Source organism: Arvicanthis niloticus, chromosome 22, assembly GCF_011762505.2.
Source record: "Arvicanthis niloticus isolate mArvNil1 chromosome 22, mArvNil1.pat.X, whole genome shotgun sequence".
Taxonomy (NCBI): Eukaryota; Metazoa; Chordata; class Mammalia; order Rodentia; family Muridae; genus Arvicanthis; species Arvicanthis niloticus.
This window is the reverse complement of record NC_133429.1, coordinates 35910280-35934551: the sequence shown is the minus strand read 5'-3', so window position 1 is coordinate 35934551 and position 24272 is coordinate 35910280. Positions and strand designations below refer to the sequence as shown.

The 24272-nt window shown below is 34.5% G+C and overlaps 1 long non-coding RNA gene across 2 annotated transcripts in view; it reads left to right on the top strand.

Annotated features, from left to right (window-relative positions):
- Positions 1–2529: 2529 nt before the first annotated feature.
- Positions 2530–24272, top strand: part of LOC143435713 (uncharacterized) — a 140570-nt gene continuing 118827 nt past the window's right edge. For both annotated transcript variants that reach the window (XR_013106176.1, XR_013106177.1), the window contains exon 1: positions 2530–2620. This is a non-coding gene — a long non-coding RNA (uncharacterized LOC143435713). The remainder of the gene's footprint in view (positions 2621–24272) is intronic.

The window sequence follows — 24272 nt, the reverse complement described above, 5'->3', positions numbered from 1 at the left end:
TCATTCTCTAACATGGAGGCAGTCTTCTTCCCCACTGACAAGCAATTCCATGTGACCTTTTGTGAAGCAGAAAGCAACCCTGGTAGAACAATGGGACTTTTCTCTCGCAGATCTTGAACTTTTAAGTTTGTGGAACTATGAGAAAATAAGTACTTGTCCTTCACAAATGGCCCAGTCTGTGGCACTCTCTTGCAGAAGTACAAATGCACTGAGCGATGTCATTCTAGCCCATGAAATAATAGGAGACCCAAGAAAATATCTATTTGAACTATAAGTAATTTGATTTGATGGCAGAATCCATTTGGAAGCTGTTTCAGGCATACAACAAACATGGCTTTTATGTTATAGTTGTTTTCCTCCAGAAGCAATTCTCATACTCAGAAGCACAATGCTGCCTGAACAAAATGAAGAATACTCCTCTGAGAGGATTCTTTTGGCTTGCTTTATTTCATATCAAAATTAGAAACGAAGTGACAAATTATACCATAATTTCTCCCAAACTGCTCCCGTGGTTAATTCTAATTCCTTAACTTACTTTAAAGGAAAATGTTGAGCATTTTAAAATGAAAGTTAAGATACTAGCCCTCTAACATGAATATTATGAAAAAAAAAAAAAACATTTGGAGTTATGAAGCACTTAAATGTACAGTATGTTAGAAATTTGCCAGATGATTCTGTATTTTATACGTTGTCTTGTACTTTCAGAGTATCACATGAGAATCCCACCATCGGGGCATAATCTGTGGCTGTTTATTGGCTTGTTTGGGTTATTTGTGCAAAGGGATTCTAAATGTGACAGCTAGAAAGCATCCCACTAACTGTCAGCACATTTTGGCAGTCTCCTTTGTAATGTTGCTTCCAGTCCTGGGTCTGTTTGTAATTTAAAGAACAATGAGAAATAGGATGATTGTGCTTATCACACACAACAGAAGGACAGAGAATCTGGAGTCACATGTAGAACTACATACTGTGTTAAGGATGTGTCCTACGGATTTAAATTCTGATCAGTGTACTAGTTTCTGATGGCTCTTGTTTCCTGCTGAACCTCTTTTCAGTCTAATGATCTTATTGTGAATTGTGACAGTTGTTTTTTGTTATTGTAAATCTTTTCCTTCCTTTGTTCTATAATACTCCTAGTCTGATTCTGAATTTTTACCCACTGCTGCTTCTAGTACTTAAACCTCTCTATTGTTTGCTCTCTATCATTTTCTTTTAAAATGTATTATTTTCCCATATTTCTTAATAAATCACTTCTGCATTTTCATGGATTCTTTTCTCAGCTTAGAGATAACTCATACATCTCTTCATATGAAATGATTTTAACCTGAAATTCAGTTACTGAGAGGACATTAACATTTCTTTTTTGGAATTCTAAAAGTGAAAGTAGCTGTCAACATTTGCAAATGACCCCAAAGTCTAATTAAGATGAAGCAGTCAGAATATTCTTCATTGTGTGTTCAGTAGTGCATTTTGGTATCTTTGGTATTGGTAGAAGGATTCCTTTGACCAAGAAATGGCTGCCATTTTGTTGCCCAAAATGGGCACCATTTTGTTTGCCAGTGCTCAGCTATATGATAGGCTGCATGTACTATGCCTGCATCCCATCAGAAGAATGTGTACTAGGATTCAATAGCTGTACTAGGATTCAATAGCTACTGCAGAGACTCAGGTTTGCTTCCTACAACTAACATGAGAGTTAATAACTCTCTATGACACCAGTTCCAGGGGTTCTGATGCCCTCTTTTGGCCTCTAGCAGCTTTGAGTGCATAGAGGGCACATGCAACAAAACACTCATACACATAAAATAAATAAAACTTTAAAGAAGCATTGCCTTTTCTTTTCCACCAGAAACGTTTCATTTTGCATGATGGGCATGTACCACTTGCCCCAGTTATAATGAATATTCTTATTTCTAGGAGACAGTTGCCATTTGACAGCTTATCTTCATTAGATCTATTATCATTCCAGTCAGAAGGCCATTTTCTAGATTTTTCAAATAGTCCTGCAGAGTACCTCTGTTTTTCACTCCAACTTCCTTCCAACTTCTCTTTTCGCTCTAACCACAACTTACCTGTTTCCATATTGCTTCCAAGAAATCAGAGGGTAATTTGCTATAGTCAATTGGATTACGTATAACTTGATGTCAAAGAAGTCATAGCTGTCTAGTTACTTTATATTAAAATCAGGACAGATAATATTTCTAGAACTCACTGAAAGTGTGTTATTTGAACTTAGCTATATATCTATAATCATTTATGTGAATCTCATCTGTGTGAAGGTCATCAATGTTTAGAAAATCAGAACTCATCTCAGATGAACAGATACTTCTTGATTTGACAAGGATTAGAAATCTCTTCGGACTAGTTCCAAGAGGGATTAGAGTCAGGGTTTGAAACTATTGTTTGTTACTGGGTGTCTTTGCCATGCTGGGCACTGTTCTAAACAGTAAGCACCTTATCTCTAATCCTCATAACACCCTGCAAGGCAGATGTAAAAAGCTTCCTTTTCTAAATGTGGAAATGCAGGCTTAGGCAGTTCAAATAGCTGGAGTGAGGTCATAAAGATGGCCAGCGGCAGAGCTTGGAATCAAACATCGCATTGGTTATGAAACTCCATATGGTAAGTTCTCCAGGCAGATGTCTTTAATTGTCAATTCTTCTGTCTTGTGCCTCTGTGGGAGTAAGAGGCATTGCAGGTCAAAGATTGGAGTTAAGGTTGGACATAGAAGGGTCTATGGATTTGTAACCATTGTCTCTCAATATTCATGGAGGGTAATAGCATTTTTGATAAGCACCAATTAGGAAACATAATTGGCTTAATTATAGTGACAAATCTCACCCTGATATAAGCTAGTACTTCCAATCTAGCATTATTGTATAACATTCTCCCTCCTCTTTTGACTTATTAGACTTACATTCAATCTCTTTCTCCTTTAGGAAGTGACTTCAGAAGCAACTTCCTGCCTTGTTTATTCTTGCTCTGAATTTTATCTTTTTATAAATGTACTTTGATCAATTCTTTGAGAATTTCATACATGCATACAGTGCTTTTTGTACATATTCATTTCAACTTCTTCCATATTCTCCCAAGGTCTATTTTTTCATTCCAAAATTACTGCTTTATTTCCTTTTAAATGTTAGGAAATATATCTATAAGAATAAACAATATTTGTATATTTATATTATTCCTTATGAATTTAGACATATTTTTACAGAGCAAAAGCCATGGGATCAGAATGTTAGTAACTACAGGACACATGATTAGGTACGATTTTATTTGTTATTATTGTACTTATTTTCTCATCTCTAATTACTGTCCTTGTAAAGAAATCTTGCTTATAGTTTATGTTGTGCTATCTATTCACTGATTATATTAGATCAAAGAGATTTTGTTATTCTAGATGGAAAACTAATAAATTGTCAGAGTAGAAAAATAACCTTGAAATAGATCAAAGCAGAAATATCTAGTAAAAATGGGATGGATACATACATACTGTACATACATATATGTCTAAACACAGCCTGCTCAGTCTGTATAATTGTACTTGTATTTATTTGTATATATTTTTTCAGGGCTGTGTATTTGGTATTGAATAACCAATTGGTGTGGTCTTCCTTGAATATCCTTTTACGTGTTGCTCACAAATTAAACCAGTACACATTTCTTGTCCTCAGATTATTAGAGAAGATTATATTATTCTCAAAAGAAAAAAAGTAACTAACTTCAAAAGTTGTGTGAAGTTCGGCACAAATATTATAAAAGATTATTTACATGAAAACATTTCCAGAAAACTGAGTTAATAAAATACATGTGGATATGACTTTAAGCTCCTGCCTCTGCTAAACACATAACAGTGTATGCTATTTATGAAGGTTTTTTTAATAACCATTACTATAATGTTCTTAATTACAATTGTTATTATGTAAATTTTATGTAAATCTTAGTGATTATTATGGAAACTGGAGGTAAGTTTTATTTATATTCTATTAGTAATGCTTTGGATGAGGATGTAGGTTAATTATTAGCATTATTTGAGGTGAACTTTTAAAAATGAGAGATGAGAATTTCTGATAAATTCTCAAAAAGCATTTATGTAAATAGTAGTAAATAAATACTGTTTATGTATTTTATTTCATCGTTTTGGGGATATAATGCATTTATCATTCTATACTATACTATTTTGGGGCTGCAATTTAACCTAAGAAAGGACTTCAATTTGGAATGTAAATGGAAATTTTAATAGTACATCTTTTTTCTCTTACAGGATTATAACTTTTTATGCATGAAAATACTATAGATTAGTTTTGACTGAGAGATTCCTGAAATATTAATGTGCCTATATATGGGTGTATTTATTTTTAAGTTCTACATATAAAATATATCCTGCACAATTAACAAAAACCAGTTTATACTTTATTTTGATGTGATTTTATCAATGAAAGCTTTTCAATGGGAAAATTTTATTTGCATAATCAAAACTATATCATCATATGATTGAAATGATACCAAAATGCCTTATCTGCATATAACATAAACATTTATGAAGCATTATATTTACATTATTTCAATTAAATTCAACATGATAATGTGGCTTTAAGTTTTACTAGTTTTTAATTTTTTAGTATTGAATCAGGAAAGAGAGTAATTTTATTATTTTTCTGAACTTCAATAGATTTAGGGGATTGCTTTTGATTTCAATAAATGTGAGGTACAATAATTTTAATTTTTATCAAATGAAATATTGTGACTTTGAGTCTGACAGTTACTTTAGGTAATTAATAAATCGAGCAACACTTTTGAGTACTTGTTCCTCTTCAGAAAAAGGAGAAGAAAAATGAATAGTTTAATAGAGATTCTCTACATGTATAAAATGTTAATTATACCACATGGAGAGGACATTGTCAGCATTATTATGAGAGAGGACAAAGGACTGGTTATGGAAAACTACAAATGTTACATGAAATTCACGAGTTTGGCCTCCACCATATCATCACTGCTAGGACATGTACCTGGCATAAGCGAGGTCTGGATTCAATCACTAGCACCATGACATAAAGTTAAATAAATAAGTAAAATAAAAAAACGAATTTAAGAGTTTATGTATACTATGAGAAACAGTGAAGAAAAGAGAGTGTTTGCAATAAAGGGTTTATTAGCCGCATAACTTTATATAGTTGATCATTTTTTGATTTTTCCTATTCTACATCATAAGATGTGAACAATTAGTAAATATACTATATAATTTTACATTTTATTTATTTTACATTTTATTTATTTTAAAAGAAATGTATTTTCACTGTGTGTGTGTTTATGTGTGTGTGTGTTTGGATATGCATCTAGAGGACAGTATTATTTACATGTTTTGTAGTAGATTTTTATGCTCAAATTGGGGTTTCTGCTCAGCTTTTGATCATTCAGTTACCAGATAAAAGAAGCACAACTTTTATATATTTATAAGAAGCCTTTAATGCATTAGAACTGGGCAGATATCTACATCCACATGCTATTATATCTACTTCCCTATTAATAACCCAACGTTGTAAATTTATATGTTTTATCTGAATTGCTGGGCTGCTCTTAACTCTAATTGGCCGGCGCTCATGGTCATATATTTTTATAACTCATCTGCCCCATGGCATCTGTCTTCTCTCCATCTTCTTCCCTTTCTCTTTCTTGTAGTTCCTGACTCTAAGCCCAAGCCTGGAAACAAACAAACAAACAAAAATCACCTGTCTCTCTTCTGCCAGGCTACAGGTGGTAGGCACCTTTATTTACCCATCAGGGATAACTAGGTGTGGCAAAGTTTACACAGCATCACTTGGGTCTAATGTAGACTTGCTTATCCCTGTGTCAGTGAGGTCTTGGTGGTCAGCATTTTGCATCACAGTACATATCAAAAGACAAAACTATGAGAAAGGGTGAAGCAAAGAAAGTGTTGGCAATAAATGAAATATTAGCCCCATAACTATATAGTTGATACTTTTTTTCCCACTCTGAATCATAGTTTTGGACAATTGGTAAATATACTATTTAGTTTTACATTTCATTAATTGAAATTTTTCTTTATTTCAAAGTTTTAATATTTTGGCACACACATTTGTGTGTGTGTGTGTGTGCGCGCGCGCGTGCACAAGTGTGTGTTTGTGCATGTTTGGGTATGCATGTGGACAACAGAAGACTATTTGCAGGAGTCAGTTTTTTCCTTTCATCTTCTGGTCCCAGGTCATCAGGTTTGGTGACAATGCTTTATCACACTGAGGCATCTTCCCAGAACCTAGTTTTATATTTTTAAAATAATTTAGTTGGCATCTGAGGCTTTGGTCCAGTCTTGTAATTCGTGTGTGCCTCCTATAGAAGGGTTTCACTCAGTCCAGGAGTATAGTGGAATTTAAGTTCTTAGCAAAGAGGGACCATCGATCAACTTACCTCCAGAATATTTATGTTTTTGTCTTATATGTTGATGTTAGCTTTTAATCCTTTGATATATGTGCTCAAATTCTAATGACCAGAGAGGTTAAGTGCCTAGTAAAACAGTGAAAGTAGAGATCTCTCAAAGAAGAGGAAATAGAATAAATTTTATAGAGGGATGAAAGGTAAACTAGGATAGCAGAATAAAGAAGAGACTGGTGAGGAAGATCGGGTAAAAGAGGGAATACTAACAGTAAAGACATATGTATAATCCAATGGAATCTACTACAGTAGGCACTTTGAACCTAAATGGAGTTACCAAACAGGAAAGACAATACCCAGCTAGATACTTTATGCCACCAAGTAAGACACCAGAACCAGAATAGGTTATATTTTGCCAAATAGTTTTTGTCAGTGGGGCTCTATAAAAATTCCCAAGCATCATGGGCTGTTTGCCAAGGCTACTATTTACTCTCCTCAGCTTAATGGCCCTGTTGCTGAAATGTCAACTACATATGTAAACCAGGGAAACCAAGCTGTTGTCTCAGTATTGACTAGCATTCATAGTGTTTGAGGGGACTCTGAGGGAAAGCTATCTGAATAGAAATTAATCATTATTATCACATAGCTAAAAACCCTGTGAGCAATAACAGTGACCTAACTGAAATAAAATAAAACAAAATATAATAAAATATAATAAAATAAAGCTATTAACCTGATAATCAGGAGATAAGAGGGATTGGTGGGATTGTACCTTAGAGGGGACAGAGGGAAGGAAAAAAAGTGATATGATTCTATAAAAGTTCAGGGCTTTGCTATGCCTGACCTTGTTCTCAAATAATGACATGGAGACCTTTATATTTATTAAAAGGATTCCAGCACTATAACTGGGCAAATACTGAAATCATTTATATTTGACAACCTTGGGGAAAGTATTATACTATTTATCTTAACTTGGTGAGTTCAAAGTTCTGTACTTAAATCATTTTCTAGCATAACTTGCATTTATTAGATTGTAAATATCGTTTTAGATCTTAAAATATTTTCTTTAATCCTAAATAACTTAAGTTTAATTGTGAAATTGTAACTCTAGTCTTCAACTCCATCACAGACCTGTTAAGTACAATTATTACCCGAGTACACACTAAGAGCAAAGTAAGCAGCTCCAACAACTGTAGAAATGATGGAGACACCTGGCTTCCAAGGTTTCTATGCCACACTAGAGCATACATTGTTGGCCTTCCAGCCCAGAATATGACAGATTTTTTCTATGAAGCAAGGAATATGAAGGACTTGCCTACCTTGTCCTTACAAAGTCCAGCAGTTGATTTCTTCTATTTCCTGTTTGTCCATAGCTTGGACAACATATTGTCTGTGGTTGAGACATGGGAAGTTTCTTTCCCAGTAGCTAGATTTCCACATTTGAAACAAACTCCATATGGAGGTTCTTCAGTGCCCTTCATCTTCTTTGAAGAATGGGGATGCTTCTAGGAGCAGACATGGCTCATTGTCATGAAAGGCATTTTGTCAATAAAATACCTTTATAAGGCCATATTCTGTAGCTCGCTGAGGGTTTTAAGATCATCTATCTCTGTATAGAATATCTGACTAGGTTGAACTCTGCTTAATTTGAAAACATCTACAGGATGTTAAATAAAGCTTATTTCTTTATTTAACTAAACTACTAGTACCTAACATAACCAAAAGTTTGATTGACTACTAACTTGAATTTCTTAATTTTCCTAAACAGTTTGCAACAGCAGCTTAAATAAATCTAGAACTTCTCCTTACAGTGCTAAATGAATTGCATAGGTGCAATACTTTAAACAAGATTTTATTCATAGTGCAGTATATTGTAGCAAAAATAACCTTAAGCATGTATCAATATGCAAAATTCTAAACCAGTATATAAATATTTGGCTTGTTGGTATTCTTTAGCTTAAAAGTAGATTCTATAATCTTCCCTTTTATCCTATCATTCCTGTAATCTCCCCTTTTTAATCATTTCCCCTCTTTTTCTTTTCATCTCTTCTCTACTCTCTTCCCCTAACACTAGATAGAAAAGAAAGCATAGAGGAAAGAAAAAGAGAGAATAAAATCTCCGAATCTAACTTCCTTTACTTTGTTTGCTCCCTGACCATAACAATTAACAACTTGTGAACACCATCATTTAAATGATGACAAACACAGATTAAGCAACAAATGACCTAAAACTCCCCCCCCCATTTTTTTTTGCTAATGGTGTGTCATTCTCTTACAATTTCTTCCTGCTCTCCAAGGGTGATGTTGTATTTTGGGGATCCTAAGAAAATTTGGATAATGACCAAGTCCTGGGAGAGCTAGCTGCTGTCTGTCTCTGTGTGATGGGAAAGTGCAAAGCTTATCTGACGTCTTGGCTGGAACAATCTGTGAGGCTGGACAGTCTTAGCTAGGTGTCTTGGATTGTTCTGGATATAGATTCTTGGAAAATAAGCTATTGTGGCACTCTGAGAGGTAGGATAAACTGGGCTACTTGATTTGCATTCTTTAGTGTCTGGTCATTTTACTCTGTAAACATTTGCACATTCGAAGCTGATATACATTTCTGTATTAACTTTTATCAATATACAAAATTCCAAGGTTTCTCTGCAACATTAGAGCACATATTGAACATGTGTTGTGCAGAATTCAGGTCAAGGCAATCCTCTACTTCACTTGTTTGAACAGGTTGAAAAGCATCTATTAATTTATGAATTACAAGTCAGCTTGGACTCTATAGCCAAACTGTAATATAAATTTCCACCCATGCCTTATAATAATATGTAATAATAATTCCTAAGGACTCTGTAGCCTACAAGATTTATCAGCCATGCAGAGACATTTTTATGTCTCAGCCAGTCTCAGAGCTGTTCCCATGTAAAGGGATTACCAAAAGATTACTCATGTTGTTGTTGTTGTTTTCATGTCTACATTCAGGGCATTTTCAGGTCTTTCTTGGTCAAATCTGATCTTTACTAATCTTGAGGAAATACATAACATTTCTTCTGTTGAAAGAAAGGCAAAAATTCTCCCTCAATATAACACATCTCCCACCTTCCATTCTGAAGTTATGACATCCTTAAGATAAATAGGCTGGTCTAATTCAGCAACTTTTCCCCAATAATCCAATGTCTTTTACCAGGTGTTGTTTTTTTTTATGCTCATTAGTATTTAACAGTTTTGAATTAATAAAATACTATGTAATCTATCTCTAAGGGTCTTTGTTATTCCTTCCTATTTATTAAACATCTCTTTTAAAATCCTGATAGATCACTCTATAACTGTTTGTCCTGTAGGATTATGTGATATACCTGCAATATGCCTTATGTGACAATATGCAAAAACCATTTCATTCTATAAAAGAAATTTACTGGGACATTGTCAGTCTTAATTTGTACAGGTATTCCCACAATAGTCATAACTTCAAATAAACACGTAACTACAGAATAAGCCTTTTCAGAACTTAAAGTAGTTGCTGTTGAAGTTCTGACTATGGTACACATAATTTCCCAAACACTGTGAAATGAAACACATCCATTTGTCATATTTCATTTCTGTGGGTACCTTTTAGGTTACTGTCTGTGGGTAATGGAGTTTGGTTATACAAAGAGCAAATAGGATATTTCATTGTCTTGTTGCCAAGTAATAGAAAAATCTTTCTTTAAACATTTTCTATTAGCATGGGTTTTCTTATGAAATTCTGAAGCTTCTAGAACATTTCTTATTAATAGCTGATCATTTTCATCATTGCCTGGACTAGAAGCTCTGGTAGACACATATAGGATCTCATATGTGTAATATACAATAGATGGTTTCTATTTTGATTAATTTTGTAGTTTAATAAATTGCAAAGTTAATTCTGAATCATACAGAATAAGTTAAGCAGTTTTTATATGCAAAAGAAGTCTTTCTACATATTGAGAGTTGGTAACTATATTTAAGGGACTCTAGAAATATCTAATAATACCATATGAATGGCATATAACTCTGATTTTTTAACTGAATCTTGGGGCTCTGGGCTATTTTACTTATTATTAATGACTTATAACTTGCCTTTCCATATTGATTTATATCAGTATAACAGGTAGGGTCTCAATATATTGGTGTTCCTTTTACTCCATGAGTAAAAATCTAATAAGTTCTTTTTGTAAACTGAAGTTGCTTGCTTAAGGGTGTTTGTTGTTAGTCTCTCCCCCAAAATTCCTGTAAGCTCTTTGTCAGTGTTCACTCATAATGAAGCAATTTCAACATCAGTAAATGGTATGAGAATTTCTGCTGGGTGAATTCCTTCTAACTAATGAAATCTCAATTTCCATTCAGAATCAATTCAGAAAACCTTCCTATATATATTTTTAATTTTTATTCTGTTTGTGTAGTTAAAAATACAAATTCTAAGATACTATCTTCTTTTTGTCTAAGAATTCCTGTGGGAGAATGAGTAGAATGCAAAAATAACTAAAATGTAAGATTTTTTGGACCCAAATGATCTACATGTACATCTTATAATTTCTTTTCTACAAGAACCAATTATCCTTCAGTCTTAGATGATAATTTTCTTGAACTAGTTAAGTCCTTATACTCCTTGAAATAAATGAGTTAACTCTTGAGCAGTTAATCCAATTATGGGACTTAGGCAATTAATATTACACAACAGCTTTTGAAAATCACCAAATGTTCTTAATTGGTATATTCTATCTGTACCTTTTGTAGCTGGATATTCTGCAGACCTACCTTATATCCTAGATAATTAACAGAATTGCTTCTATGTATTTTTTTTTTCAGGGGCAAGATTAATTCTCCAAAAGGCAAAATTCTCTTTACTGCATCAAACATTTTTTTCTAAAGTATCTGCATCTGAATCAACCAGCAAGATATCATTCATACAATGGTCAATTATGGGTTGATGAAACTGCTTGTGAATTATTTCCAAAGGCTGTTGTATAAAATATTGATATAAGGTTGGTTTATTCAACATTTTTTGTGGAAGAACATTCCAATGATTCCCTTTTATTGGACAAATATTATTATAAGTAGTTATTCAGAAAGCAACTCTTTTTTTAGTAATGCTCTTTCAAAGGGATTTTGGGGAAAAAACAACTTTTAAATCAATTACTATAACATTCCGTGCCTTATATAACAAAGAAGGCAATGGGATTCCAGAGTATAAAGAAGCAATTGGCTGAAAGATTTTTGATTGCTTTCAAATCTGTTAACATCCTCCATTTTCCAGATTTCTTTTTAATAACAAATATACAAGAATTCCAGGGGCTTGTGGATTCTTCTATAATTTGAGCCATCAGCTGCTCTTGGACTATCCTAGTACCTGTAAATTTTTTGTTATAAGTTATTGTTCTACCCAAACAGGCTTGCCAATTAGTAGAGCTTTTAGTGTTCTCCCAGCAGTGGCTCCCCCACATAAAGTGGGAAAGTGCTGTTTTCTGCTCATGGACAATTTGGACAATCTGTGACTATTTCTGCATTATTTTATCAATACTTTCCTCAGGAACCAATTCTATTTTATGTCTTGTAACTGAAGTTAGAGGAATACTAATCTGTGCTTTGCAATGTTTCAATACACCTCTTCTCCATAAAGTCATGGCTGTATTATCCACTGATGACTTTAATTTCCCTATTTGACCTCTTGGCTCCATATATTTAAACCATTTTACACTTTGTTTTTATCTATGATAAAGTTACAAACCCTAGAAATTGAATAATTACCTCCCTCCCAAAGAGGCAAATCTGGAGGCCAAGATGTTGGTGATATTGTTGCTACATCTGCTCCCTCATCTACCATCCCTTCACTTTCAACATTATTTATAAATGATGTTAGCCTATGATCATCACTAGAGGTTTGCCAAAATATTTAGGTTTTGGTCCCTTTTGATGTCTTTGTTGTTGTTGTTGTTTTGTTTTGTTTATCTATTGAAGATGCTCTGACTTTGGCATCTGGGTTATTAATGTCTATGTTCTGAGCAGTGTTATGAAATTTTTCTGTGGATGAGTTTCTTTGCTGATGATCTGAAATGGCTGCTTTGAATCTGATATTGGGGCCTATGAGAGATTATGTCCTCATAAGGGGTTACTCTGGTTTTCTCTTGTTGATCAACATCCATTAGTCCAATGCTTGCCTTTACCTCATCTTCTTCATATTCCAGAAGGCTCAGGCCTTCTTTCAGAATCACGTTGGTTCTACATATAGTTCCTTGCAAAATGGCCTTGCCTACCATAATTAAGACATTTGACAGTTTGGATTTTATCAAAATCTTTAGAGATCATTTCTCCTATTAAAGTTCTATCATATGAATGGGCACTAATATTGGCTATATCTCTGATCCTTTCATCTATTGGTGCTAATCTTGCCTTTAGGGTCATGACTGCCTTTTGCATTCAACATTAGCATTTTCAAAACCCAACAATTCAATCAGTGTTTTCCTAGCTTCTGGATCTGTTATGGTTCTATTTACAAATGGAGTCAATCTTTGTAAAACATCAGTGAATGTTTAATTTCTACCTTGAATAACCTTAGTAAATAATTTAAGTCTTTTTCCTGTTTCTTCAAAGTGTCCAAAGCACTTAAAGTGTCCTTGTAATCCATGTAGTATAATGCTAAGGTTACCTAATCTTATTCAATTTGCATCTGTACCTCAGCATATGGACTTTTACCTAGCAACTGATCTTAGAATCCAATCTTATTGATACCGATGGCTCCTTTTCTCGTTTTTATTCCCTTAGCTTCTTCTCTCCACCATGGCTGCACTGTAATTGAGGACTAGGTTCTAAAATTGCTTTTGTCATTATCTTTCTAGTCTTGGGGGTTCAGGGAAATATTCTATTAAGAATCATCCAAGAATTTAATATCTGCTTCATGAATGAATACATTCAGTGAATGCTTGCCACATGGGGTAACACTCTCTATATTTTTCAAATACATCACATGTATGGAGTGCCATCGAATTTCTTCATAACCTTGGTGTAGCCATTGTCTGCTGGAACTTGTCATACAGTGACCAGATAAGCAAAAGAAAGTTTTCTAACAACCTTTGGCTGGCTTTCTTTAGTTTTTTATATGGTGGCTCTGTAGGTTCTGTTCTTAATTCCCCTGTCTCTGAATATTTTTTTTATTTATAAGTTTTTATAACTTCTAAGGCTTGTCCTCACTTTCCATCTTTATTCTTTTCTTGTATCTCTTAAGCCCTTTGCTTTGAGAAGGCATAGAAAGCTATTATGGGAATTAAGACTAAAACAATAAATACTAACATGAAAGAGTCAGACACATTACTATGTCAATTTCAGTTATTTATCTTCTTACCTTTGCTCAATTTTTAAAAGCCATTACAGCCTTACTTATTTAATATATAGCAGTATATAGGGTTAAAACACCCTAATTTATTATTTTCATTCTTATGTGTCTTATTTCTTTTAAGATTATTTAATTCTCTCTTTATGGATTTTATTAATGTCAAACTATTTCCATCTATCTATGATATTTTATACTCAGATTCTTTCTTTCTTTAGAATTCTGTAACAAATCCAAACATTTTTATCTGATCTGTTTTTTTCTTCAAATTTCTTCTTTTTTTTAATATTTTATTTACATTTCAGATGCCATCTCCTTTCCCCAATTCCCCTCCCTAGAAAACCCCTATCCCATGCTTCCTTTTCCTTTTTGCTTTTACACACTTTTTAAAAATGTCAATCAAAGGCTTTATAAGTTTGGTAATGCTCAATTAGAAGTGTAACCCAGTACCCAACCTAGGTATATCCACTATCTTTGACTGGTGGAGACACATGAACATCTGCCTCCATACCCCCTCCCCCATCTTTCTCTTTCTTTTTCTCTCTCTCATCACCTAGCTTCTCTTCTCCTCCTTCTCCTCCTCTCCTTACTCCTTCTCTTCCTCTCGGTACTCCTCCCACCTTAGCTCCTCCTACATATCACTCTTCCTGTTAAAAGAAAACTTTTCTCTCAAAATACAATTAGAGCATAATTATGCCAATTTGTACCAGTGAAGTACAAGATAGTCCTAATACCCAGCCCATCATTTTGTTGACTAACCAGAACCTCTGTCATCTCTCTTAACTAAAACACTTAGTTCTGAACCTGGCTTTTTTCTTGGCATTAAAATGAATGTCATCTGAAAACCATCCATTCAAATCTTTTCTCTCAAGGTAAATAGCCAGGATTGGCTATGAGACTGTAGGTTTTCAACCCCATCAGAAATCCAGAATGACCGAGTTAACTAAAATTATGGGAAGCACAAAGCAAAGCTTCTAAAACTTAGCCAATTTATAGAGACCGCTGAACACCTGGACACTCCCTATACTACAAAACACTGGAGCATCTGATCTTCCGCCTTCTGGCCCTGGATCATCTGACAGACCTTAGTGCTGCAGAATTATTAAGGGCTGATTACTCTGTCTAGGCATATATAATCAGTCGACTATTCTGCAAGTGTGACCTTTTCTGGACAGTAATTTGTCTGTAGATGGAAAGAGGCACCTGTATAACACATTTAGGAATACAAGGCTTAGACCCAGTCCTTCTTTAACTTTTTTTTAACAGATTTGAGATTGTTAGCCTGTGAGTTAAAGGACTATAGCAAATTCATGGCTTGGATTTTATTGTTAGGTGGTTTCTATGTTTTATTTAGAAATAGCTGAGTGGAGTTAACAGACAACAGTCCAGATTACCTTACATGGATAGTTGGTTTTCAAAACGTCAGAAGTCCACAGAATTGACATTACAAACATTTCTGTAGTAATGTTCATTTTGGTTAGAGACCTTTTTGCTCCTGACAGCTTCCTGTATTGGATTCTAAGAAGAAATTGAGCATCTTTGAAGTTACTCCAGTTGTGGTGAGACAGCCACTAGGAAAGAATTGCCTCTTTCTTCAAATTTCTGCTTCTCTGTTTGTATCTGGCTTCTGTTGTTCAGCTCACACCTCCTGGTGTTGTGCACCTCCTCCCCACAACCCTTTTGCTCACAGGGAAAGGACAGTTCTGCAGCCCACCAAGTGCTGTTGTCCCTAGGAAGCACTTAAGTTGCTGCAGCCTGAGTGGCTGGTTTCCTTCGAGACCAACCAGCCATGCCAAGCTCAGGAGAACCTGTAGCAGCTTCTCCCTGAGTCTCTGCCCAGCCACCCTTGCTGGATGACCTCAGTTGCTCTGCTTGCTTCCTGCTGTTCATAAGCCCCATTTAAGTACCAGGCAGCCAGCATTGTAGGAGCTCTTAGAAGAACTGCATTAGGACTTTCCTGATACTTGCTCACTGGTTTTGGCCCAGCTCCCATGTCCTGAACTTTTCTCTAGCTCTAAATGTGGATCTATCTAAGTTTGGAATCTATGCCTAACATATTGAATGCCAAATATAAATGTTCAGGGCTTTTCCATCCCTGCCCTTATTCCTGAATAATGACAGAAACTTTTATATTTATCAAAAGGCTTTGATCACTATAACTGGGGAAGTATTCTAACTCTACTATGCTGGTCTAGACTACTTCCCAGCCACTTCCCAACCACTTGGTATTACCTGTCATTTTATTCTCTCTCTGGCACCTCCATCTTCATTGTGTCCCCATGGTGACCCTTCTGACCCAACTGAGACTCTTGCTTGCTCATTCAGGGAACAGAAGTCCCATTCTCTTTTGTCCTGCCCGTTTATAGGCTTACCTGATCTTTATTGGCCAACCAGAAAATAATGGAGAACAATGTTTACAAAATAATGAGTCAGGAAATGCTTCATAATAATGATAATACAATACCAAGTCTGGACTGCAATCAGATCTCTGGGGAACAGAAATCAGCATCCAGATACACACTGTACAAAAACATAATTCTATCTCAACTAAAACATATTATAAAATGAAAAGAATATGTCATTTCTCATACATTGAAAACATAGGAGCACCTGCTGGGTGGTGGTGGAGTATACCTTTAATTCCAGCACTTGGGATGCAGAGGCAAGTGAATCTCTAAATTCAAGGAGAGTTTGCCTACAAAGGAAGTTCTAGGATACACATCCAGAGAAAGCCTGTCTCAAAAAAAATCCAAATCAAACAAACCAACCAAAGAAAAAACTCCAAGCTAATAACAGTAGCGACAAAATAAAGAAGAACTTACAAGAAGAAACAGGCCGGAAAATAAGATATCCCTGGAAGATCAAAGTCTAGGATAGTCATGTCATAGCTCTTTTGGGGTATCTGTCTCTGACTCTGTTGCCTGCCTTTGGATCTACTTCCCCTAACTGGGCTGCCTTGTCTAGCCTCAATAGAAGACATACCTTATTCCTAATTCTACTTGGTATGCCAAGTTTGCTTGATATCCATGGAAGACCTTCCCTTATCTCAGGAGAGTAGGAGGTGGGGTAGATGAGGGGAGGAGAAATGACACAGAAGAACTGGAGTGAAAGGAGAAAGGGAAAGTTATTATCAGATGTAAAGTAAATAGATGACTAAATAAATAAATAGATAAATACATAAATAAATAAAATATAAAAAAAATAACAGTTCCAGCGAGTACATGTGATAGCAGAACAGACAGATCTTGGATCCAAAACAGCCAGCAAGGGCTGAACATCACATAGGAACCAGGAGGCATGGGAGGAGATAAACCTTACTCATCAACAAGGGTCAGTTAATTGGATTCCCTGCTAGATTTCTTTTTCCCACCCAATCTGAGAACCTGCATTTTATCATGGAAAAGATGGGATAGCCATTTTAATCATTTCCAAAGCAAGGATTTTGTAATATTTGTATTTTAATGTTCTGCATAAATTGTAGCCAAAATTAAGCCTAGTAGGTGAAATGATCTTGGAACTTAGGGATGATGGGAAATAGAAGATTTAGACAGTTGTAGATTAGATTACAAAACATGTAACCTGTATAAAGAAATGTCTTGATCAAAAAAATATAGATGTCGTCATTGGAAATAATAAAGATTTGTTTAAATATATTATTTCCATAGAAGCTTTATCTTGTAGTCTATTTGTATACAAATACCTTTATCTTGTAGTCTTGTTGACTATACAAATAGAAGGAGCAAGAGGACAATACTAGAGGCAGTCTTTAGCCATCCCTACAGAGACTCTTCCTCCTCCTCCTCCTAATCTTTTATTATGTATTGTTTCATCATAAAAATTGCAAAGTATGTTGGGTAGTGGTTGTGCATGCCTTTAATTTCAATATTCAGGAGGCAAAGGCAGAGGCAGGCAGAACTTTGAGTGTTTGAAGCTAGCCGTGTTTACAGAGTGAATTCTCAGAGAGTCAGGGCTCCACAGAGAAACCCAATCATGAAATAAATTAAATTAAATTAAATATAAAAATAGAAAAGCAAAGTATAATGAATGTCTTTTTATTGTTCACACAGTTTCAATGTGAATGACCAGTGTGATCAGTATTCTTCATGTACACAATTCTGCTTCCTGTGCACACTGTCAGCGTGACTGGCACTAAATTCAATGCCATTGTTTTGCCACAAGAATATTTTAAAGAAGTTCCATACCTTAAATAAACTTGACCTAAATCGCTTCTGCTTTTGTACTGGTTTGAATTTTGAAAGTTCCACAGAATTTTTTTTCTCATGCAAAACATTAGTGAATAGTTGTGTGATATCTTCAAATGTCTAATGAATGTTTAACTTTATTCAATTTTTTCTCAGTTTTTCTCCCTGACTTTATCATAGCAAACTTCCCTCCTCTACATTACTGATATATTTGCAATTGGATTTGGGATCACTATTAGAAGTTTTTGCTTTTGATATTTTTCTAGAAGGTTTTCTTTATAACCGTTCAGAATATGGCCATACTTCTATCATTAAAATAAATTTGTCTTACTTTTATAATGATAGCTCTATTGATATTATTAATGCCAAGATATGTCAATTCATCATGACTTGAATAATAACAACAATAATAATAATAATAATAATAATAATAATTGTGATTTGTCAATAGATATTGTATTTTCTAGAATGTTTCTATAATATGCATATCTATTCATCTGCTAGGTGATTAGGCAGTGTTTCTGTTATTCAGACACAAACAATATTATATTATTTTTCTTTGGTTACCTTTAAAAACATAGCTAATTATTTTCTTCTACCAGCTTTGATAAGGTGACCAGTTAGGGTTTTGTTTTTTCTTATTTTGTGGTATCATTATAAAATCAGGACATTTTTGATGTGCTCAAATCCACTGCAGTTACAATTCTTAATGATGTTCCAGTTTTCAAATTTTGATGATTGGAGCTTGTGTCACTGATTTCTAAGTACTTTGATTATCTTCTCTAACTTCCCAGCTTGTTATTACGAAAAAGCATTTTTACATCTGTCCCAGATATCAGAGGAGCCATTGCTTTCTTTCTCTATTTTATAATTTATTAATCATTTTATTTGTTTACATTTCAAATGTTATCCTCCTTCCCAGTCTCCTCTCCACGAACCTCCCAGCCCTTCACCTTCTCTTTGCCTCAGAGAGGGTTTTCCCCCACCCACCCACTCACTCCTGCCTCATCCCTCTAACATCCTCCTTCTCTGGGGGGCATCAAGCCTCCACAGGGCCAAGCACCTATCCTCCCACTGATGACAGATAAGGCAGTCCTCTGATACATATGTAGCAGGAGCCAGGAAACAGCCCATGGATACACTTTCGTTGGTGGTTTAGACCCTGGGAGCTCTGAAAGGTCTGGCTAGTTGATACTGTTGTTCTTCCTATATGGGGTTGAAATCTTCTTCTGCTCCTTTAGCCCTTCTCCCAAGTCTTCCATTGGTGTCCAGGGCCCAGTCCAGAGATTGGCTCTGAATATCTGCAACTCTTAGTCAGGGGTTGACTTTCAGAGGACAGCCATACCAGGCTAGAGGAGTCATTTTCAAGAAAGCCACTGTTTTCTTTAAGAGATAGTAGTGCTTGCAGAAGAGAGACTCATTCATTGTTTAGAAGACTCATCGCTGAACTGAACTAAACTTTCAAAGGTGAAATACTTGCTTACGGAATGAAGTCAACAGTGTGGAAAAACATAATGATCCCTGTTTGTTCTCCAAAAGCAAAAAGCATGTTGAACTGATTCATTGAAACATTTTTCTTAATGAGGTCAGATTTTTGAAATTCAAGTAGTAACTTGTAAGACCCTCGTTAAAGTTTCAGACCTATGTTCTGTTACTTAAAAAAAAAATTGATATGTGAGAAATTTGAAAAAATGCTCTCAGTCTTTATTGATGGGAATATAAATTAGTATACCTATAGTGGAAAAGAGTATATAAGTTATTCAGAAAAGTAAACAAAAATAGTTACAACAATAGATCCAGCAATAGAAGGTGTATTCCAATGCCATACTTGTGTGCTTGAGTCATTGCAGCATTAATCTCAATAGCTATGAACAAACAAGGTATATATAAAAATCCTTGTCTTAAAAAAAAGCTGTACTATTGCTGATATTATTAATTAAACTGAAGGATATTCTGATGAGTATAAGAAACAAAGCACAAGGTTAGAATGATATCTGAGCAGTTAAGAACCTGTATGTACTATTCACCCAGAGGACCCGAGTTGAGTCCCCAGTACACACATCAGTGGCTTACAGTTCCCAGTAATTCCAGTTCTGAGGCCATTTGATAACCTCCATCATCCGTAGCCACCTGTACATATGCAAATGGACCCATAATTAAAATTAATAAATAAATATAAATCCTTCAAAGAGAAGGAAGTCATGCATGGAGAGATAATGACTGCAAGATCTCATTTAGATAAAGAATGCGGGAAGTAAAAGCTGTAGAATTATGAAGCAGTAATGATAGCTATCAGAAGAAAGAGAAAAAGAGTTTCTGAGCAGACTACAGACTTTCAGTTGGAAATTTGGATTAAGCAGTAGAGAGTGTTTACATCAAATGGTAACTGTAGTAAATAATAGTGAGTAAATTAATTCAAATAATGAAAACAACCAATGAAAGATATTTTCACCATAAATCTCAAGTATGCTTGTTACGTGTTCATTTATTGATTGGTCTGACTCAATTACTGTGTATTTTAAACTTACCAGAATACTACAATGTACCATATACCTCTATGTAATTATTATTTGCCAAATTAAAGATGAAATAGAATGAGTTTCTAGATCCATAAGGAATCTGTGGTAATACAAGGTAATTTTAACCTTAGCTTTGTAAACTATCTTATAGCAGAGCTTTTTGATTTTCATAATAATTAAATTCATTTTAACCAATATGAAAGAGTTTTGAGAATCTATGGTTTTGAGAATCATCTTACTCTCCTAGTTTTCAGCATTCATCTCCTATGGATATTAAACCAGATAAAAATAGTAGAGTTCTTGAAAGTCATTGTATAGATTTTGATTGTTGGCAGAGCTAAAGTTTCTTCTTTTGGGGGGATTTATTTCCTTTCCTTCACATCCTGCAGATGCCCTTCTACACTGTTTGGCAAATGATATCCTTCCATGTTGAAAGCCAGCAACATAATTTCATTTTGACCCTTTGGTTCTCAAAATGCTTCCTCAAAAAAAAAGTTTGGAGAAATCTGCCATTTTTTTTTCAGCACAGTAAGATGGGATTATTTCTTGAGCTTATGTTTGTGTCAGAAAGTATGTTTTATGCAAGAGCTCTTAACACTGTGACTAAGGAGTGAAGTTCTCTACAGCACAAGAGCCATCTAACAGCATTATGCATTTCTCTGGAGATAAAACTCTAGTGGTGTGGGAAAATAAATATGTTTCATAGATTTTAAAAAACATGCTTTGTTCAGATGACTTGAATTCCTTATTTTCATTTATTTTTTATTATTAAACTTATTCTTTGGTACTTTCTTGCATGTGTGCAAAGTGTGTTGATTACCTTACTTACCCCTGTATATTTTCTATCTTGATCCACAGATTTTCCTTTGCAAGTCTCTTTTTCCTTATCCATGTATAGTTTTTAGTTTTTACTTAAGTATTCAAGGCACACTGGGCCTTTACCCCTGTTCTATCCATGTTGCCTGTTGACAGGTTCGGTTTTGTTCAAGTATAGCGAAACCAAGTATATTTGAATGCTTATACTAACTGTTTAGAAAATGGCATTGCTAAGGTCTTTGTCTCATCTTTAGTTCTTATACTAGGTATAAGAATTTGATTCAAATTTGATGACTCATGATGAGAACTAGATATCTTCTTTTTCTACCATCTGATTACCAATGTGACTTCTGTAAAATTCCAGTTAATAGATAAGACTTATATTGAGGTTCTGGGTACCAAGGCACGAGGATAAATCATTATATTCATAGTTTCCAGAGACCCTTTATTAATATAAATGACAATTATAAAAATAGTTTCTTGTTTTGAAATTCAAATGTGGGAATCAGTTGCTATTAAAGGTATTTATTTTCTGTCCTTTGCTATGTATTCTATTTTTTCACCTGCATTCGATAGATAAGTCTTTTTGTTAGCTTAAAGGTACATAAACCTATTATTTTATTATTATGCAATATATAATACATATTAATGTATGTTTATAGTTTTCTCATATTGCTAGGAAAAGAACAGAAATCTATATTCATTACGTTAAAATTTAGGTGAGCCTTGCAATTTGATACTACTTAGTCACAGTATATCATTCTCAGTGTCGTGTTCTGTTGTAAGTACATGATTTTCTGGCTATCCTCTTTCTTGAGTATGAGTAGATCCCACTTAATAAAGATTTATTGGGCTAATACACATTGCACTTTAATAACTAGCCCATTTTAAGATACAGATGTGTTTTGTTTTTATTTATAATTTACTTTGTTCTAGTTTGGAAAACGTGATATGTGTCATTTTGGGTTAGAATCTTAGATGTAAGATTAGTAACTAAAAACCTAAACCCACATAAGTTTCAGTTACTTCCTTTCAATTTATTCTCCATAAGGTGGGTGACCTTTCCTTTTTTTTCTTTTATTAAGCATTTTATTTCTTTACATTTCAAATGATATCCCCCTTCTTGGTATCCCCTTCACAAACTCCACTTCTCATCTCCCCTCCATTTTGCCTCTATGATTGTGCTCCCCCAACACTCATCCTTACATCACTCCTCTAGTATCACCCTATGCTGCGGTATCAAGTTTCCACAGAACTAATGGCCTCCCCTTTCATTGATGCCAGAGAAGGATGTCCTCTACTACATCTATAGCTGGAGCCATGGATTCCTCTATGTATATTCCTGACTATTACAGATGCAGATACAACCAACCAACAGACTGAGCCCAGGGACCCCAGTGGAAGAGCTAGGGGAAGGACTGAATGAGCTGAAGGAGATTGCAGTTCCCTAGGAAGAACAATATCAACTAACTGGACAACCGAAAACTAAGAGCTGTTCTGTTTAAGTGTAAATGATTATGTATAAATATGTGCTTAAATATATGTCAATAGTCATTTCATTTTCCTAAGACAAGGTCCCAGAAGACAATGATTTTTGGCTTGGTACTCCTTGTATAAACTAAGCTCACCTAAGCCTACTGTATTGTCTGCCTCTGTCTTGCAAGAGCTGAAATTGAGTACATGTTTCAGTTTCATCCTGATCATAAAACTTTGCTTAGAAAACAAGAAATAATCTCATTTTTTTCCCAGATGACTTTTATATTGTCTCTAAAACACAGTGTTTTAGATAGCATTTTAAAGTAAATGTCCAGACAGTCTTTTATGCCAAGTAAATTTTTGTTGACAAAATAATAGTCAATACTACAAGTATTTGAACAAATAATGAGTTTTTATTTACGAAGGGGCCAACATTAAGTTAATTTGACACAATCTTAGAAAAGTAAAACAGCTAAAAATCTACCTGAAAACATCTTTCTCTTTAGTAGCAATCTTATTGATCAGTTATTTTGAACATATTATAACACTCAAACTTTAAGCTGAGAAAAGTTTACTATATATTGTCAATAAATGACTTAACAAACAAATCTTGTGGCTTGTGATACTAACATTGAAAAAATGTCATCATTTTATATTAAAAAAAAACAATTCCAATTAAGTCTCGGCCTCTAGTTTTATAGGAATGTTGAAATATCTGTATTTTATTTTAATATTTCTAAACATAACAAGGAGTTAAGTGTTATGGTGCTTCATTTTATGACAACTGTTTTAATGTACTGACCTAGAATTTGTTTAAGTATATTTACTGACAGTTTTACCCACAAAGACTGATGTCAGAATCCGCATGATACATTCTGTTCTCCCTTCTGGCAGTATGTTAAATGTATTGGTTTGAACTGATTGAAATCCTAAACTGCAAATTTTAGTGAGACTCACTAGAGCTTTCTATATTATTCAGTTTAGCTAGTTGAATTAAATATTGCATGAGTCCATATGTTGTTTTTCTAAATTGTATATCCCAGCCAGACTGCCATCAGTACCTTAAATACTACACTCTTGCTCATAATTTTAAGCTTTATAAAATATGTCTCTACTGAGGACTCACTTTCTCAAATCAGCCTGTAGTCCCGACTTTTCTTTCCTCATTTATTTGAGGATTGTTAAGTTTACCAAGAATTGTTGTTAACCTCCAGTAATCACTATGATTGGGGTATACTTGCTTCATTGAAAAATTGTAAAATGTTGTTTTCTGATCACCACATGGGGTTGTGCCCATGACCTCAAAGAACTATGGTTCTCTCATTTCTGGCTTTAGATTTTGTATAGTCCTACTGGTACATAGAACACGATAATAGAAGCAACACAAATTAGAGGAAATAAATGAAAACAAATGGGGTGGCAAGTGTTTACATGATGTGTGTGTGTGTGTGTGTATGTCTGTGTGTTTGTGTGTATGTGTATGTGTGTAAAAATATCCTGATGAAATCCGTCATGCTTGTTTTATTTTTATT